The sequence below is a fragment of the Euprymna scolopes genome, chromosome 4, assembly GCF_053919585.1.
Source record: "Euprymna scolopes isolate OS-2025 chromosome 4, ASM5391958v1, whole genome shotgun sequence".
Classification (NCBI taxonomy): domain Eukaryota; kingdom Metazoa; phylum Mollusca; class Cephalopoda; order Sepiida; family Sepiolidae; genus Euprymna; species Euprymna scolopes.
The window spans coordinates 145,423,053-145,426,717 of NC_136485.1; positions in this window are offsets into that span (position 1 = coordinate 145,423,053).

A 3,665-nucleotide genomic window follows, 5' to 3' on the forward strand; every position below is an offset into this window, starting at 1 on the left:
AGACTAAAGCTGCTTTCAGGGCTAACAGCAACTACTGTAAAAGAGTAATAAAAATGCAAGAGAGCTATATGCTCAGTTTGTTAAATCCAAAGTAACTGAGCATCGGCTTGGTTCCTACCAGTTTTGGCAAATAGAAAACAGGATTCTGAACAGAAATGGGCGTTCTATACCAACCATCATCAATGGATCTGAGGTCATGTCGTTAGCATTAGACAAGGTCAAACTATTTGCCAAGAATTTTGCAGCAAATTCTACCCTATGCGAAGAAGGTCATATACTCCCCGTATTTCCTGCTATAACAGAAAACACGCTATGCAACATACAAATATCTGTGCGTGATGTCGACAAGCTAAGCAGGAATCTTGATTCTAGTAAAGCAACTGGCCCTGATGGCATTCCAATTCAACCAGAACTTTCCTCCGTACTTACAAAACTGTTCAGCGTTGCCTTAAGGAGAAGTTCTCCCCAACGCCCTGGAAAACCTCATCAGTATGTCCTGTATTTCAGAATTCATATAATAAGTCATGCCCCTCTCAGTACAGACCAATAAGTCTCCTGTGTGTCACGAGTAAGTTTCTGAAATCCATATAACATAAAGAAGTAGTCATCTACCTCAGCAGAAACAACTTCTTAGTGACATGCAATAATCTACAGCTGATGTGCTAACGGTTATATCTCATAGGATTAGTGAATCTCTTGACGAAGTCTTCCTTTCTAGGGCAATTCCCCTTGACATATCAAATACCTTCGATAAGGTATGACATAAAGGCATAAGGGTCTATTCACAAGATTTCCAGATACGCTATAACTGGAAATGTTTTCTCAATCATTAAATCATTTCTCTCTGATAGGCTCATCAGAGTAGTGGATTATGAGCAGAAATCAGAGGCCCACAGTATTAATGCTGGAGCTCATCAAGGTTCAATTCTGGCCCAACTCTCTTTCTTATCTACATCAATGATCTCCCAAAACATATATTTAAATCATTCTTTGACATCTATGCTGACGACACGACCATCTAGAGCAACGCATCAAAGGCTGTAAATGACAAAGTTCTCTCTGATTCTCTTTTCTCTTATCTTGAGCGTGTGGTACAGTGGGTGAAGGAGTGGCTGCTTACTTTTAATGCATCTAAAACCAAGCTCCTATCTTTAAATCATCAACGCTTTGATCCCCATCTAACATCAATTGAAATGGATGGCTCTCGTCTGGGGGATGCTCCATGTTTTGATAAGCTTCTGGGATTGACCTTTACTCCTGACCTGAAATGGTACACGTATATCAAGTCTGTTGCCAAGGTCGCTGGAAAAATAGTAGGATCCGTCTACCACTCCAGAATATATCTCACTGCTGATGCAATTCTTTATCTATATAAAAGACAAATACGTCCAAGGATGGAGTACTGTTGCCACATCTGGACATGAGCTGCTAAAAACATGCTATCCTGCCGTGAGAGAGTAAAAAATAGACTTCGTGGCCTAGTGGGGCATGCCCTTTTCTCTCCCCTGCAACCTCTCTCCGACAGAAGAGACTTTGTGAGTCTATATTTGTTTTATCGTTATTTTCATGGCAAGTTCTCCTCCGAGCTCCAATCTCTGGTCCCCCCTCGCCAATCTTACACGAAAAACACTTGTCTAGCTGAAACCACTGTCAATAAATTTTCCCATTCTTTATCTGTGCTTAAATCAAAACGTAGATTCCATGAACAAAGCTGTTTTCTTAGAATTACACGCCTGTGGAACTCTCTTCCATTTGCCTTTTTCCTACCTGACTACTATTTGGATGTCTTCAAAACAAATTCTTGATAAACCGCCTCCTTAAGTAAAACACTTTATCAAATCTCCGTCATTAACGATTACTACGATATTATCCCATTGATTACTGTACACGATATAACCCTTATCCTTGAGTTGCTTCTGGTCCTTGATAACTGGTGAGTACGATGTAAAAAATACTTGTAGAACAGGCAGAGGGATACAACAATTCGTCGATGGGACAGAGGCTGGCGTTTAGAATCCGGTCCAGGACCTATCAGGTTTGCGATTCTGTTTTGACCCTTTTCTAGGAGCGAGAGACTATAAACAGATGCACCAGACCAAATATGTCGACAATACTCCATACATAGGTGAATGGTGGCCTTATAGAGGTACAGGATACTACCTTCTTCGCAGCGGTTCTGACAATGCCCTCAATGTAATTTTCCAACTCATGTTTCCTGTGAACGTTCGGCCCAAAAATTTAAAATAAGTACTTTAAGATAAAGAGTTTTTGGCTATTACCATTGGTGGTAGAGAATGTTTCTTGTAATTATTGAAGGAAACAAATTTATTTTTGGCAACATTGAATGTTACCATCTATTTGTTGTCCACATTCCACCACAGATTGGAAGTACATCATCTAATATTTCTGCCATTTCCTTAGATATTTGTTCATTTGTATTCCTGTGTGTCTGTTATAGAGCCTGCTGTTACCAGCATATACACGCATCTCAGAGATAATTTTGTAAGAGAGGCCATTTATGAATATTAAGAATAATAGAGGTCCAAGGATAGACAACTGACGCATTCCCACATTGATATCATATTGTTTAGATGTACGACCATTGATGACAACGTGGATTTTTATCTTATCTAAGAAGGATTTAATTATGTTAAGTATTCCTCCAGTGAACCATATGATCTGATTGCCATGAGAAGATCTTCATGCCATTCCCTATCAACAGCCTTAGATATATCTAGAACTACAGCTCTATCCGCCATGCTTTGTCCAGTGAATGGTATATACGTATGGAGAGTACAGTAAGGATGTCTCTTGTCGAGCGGGCTTGCCTAAATCCACATTATAATCTGATATAATTAAGATGTTGAGATATTTTGTGCTATTTTTGTAACCAATGTGACATATATAGCACTATTAAAAGAATAACATATTGTTAGTGCATGCCATGTTTCTATTATCAAACAATTAAATTAGTTAGCTGTCAAATTAACATATGGATGGAAGTCCATTCGTTTATCAAATATATTGGTGAGAAGAGCTATTTGTTTGTGCTTTTGCATATTATCGTATACAATGAAATTAAATCATGACATAAAATTATATACACATTAGGATGTAAGATATAATTTTTGCCAGTAAAACAGCGGTGGCTAAGACGTCACATTGGTTAAACAGTTAAAAGAACAATCGAGATACGTAGTTGTGCCATGCTTGAATCCATCTCGGACAAGGGAAAGACATCTATGTAAGGATGTTGAAGGACGCGCCATCACAAGAACTCGACGCGCTTCTCTAAATAAGTCTATTTCGGCATCAGAAGTTATAATCTGATTCATTCGAAATAAACGAATGGTCCTCACCATCAGCACAAAAACAAAATACACAGCAGCAGCTGTTATTATTAACACATAGTATCCACACCATGAAATATTACTTTATTGATTAGTATTTCTCTCTCTCTCAATAAAATCTAATTGATCGCTAGATAAGGTTGCAGCAGAAAGCCCCTATGGCCCCTATGGCTAATAATTCCCATTCGCAGATGCTGGCACCTTAGGTAAGTCGAGATCGCTGAATATTATGAATAAAATTGCAGCCATATCTCACGACAGACAAATGGGATTTTGATTTTTTTTCCTTTACGCATACGGGATTCTTTTTTTTTA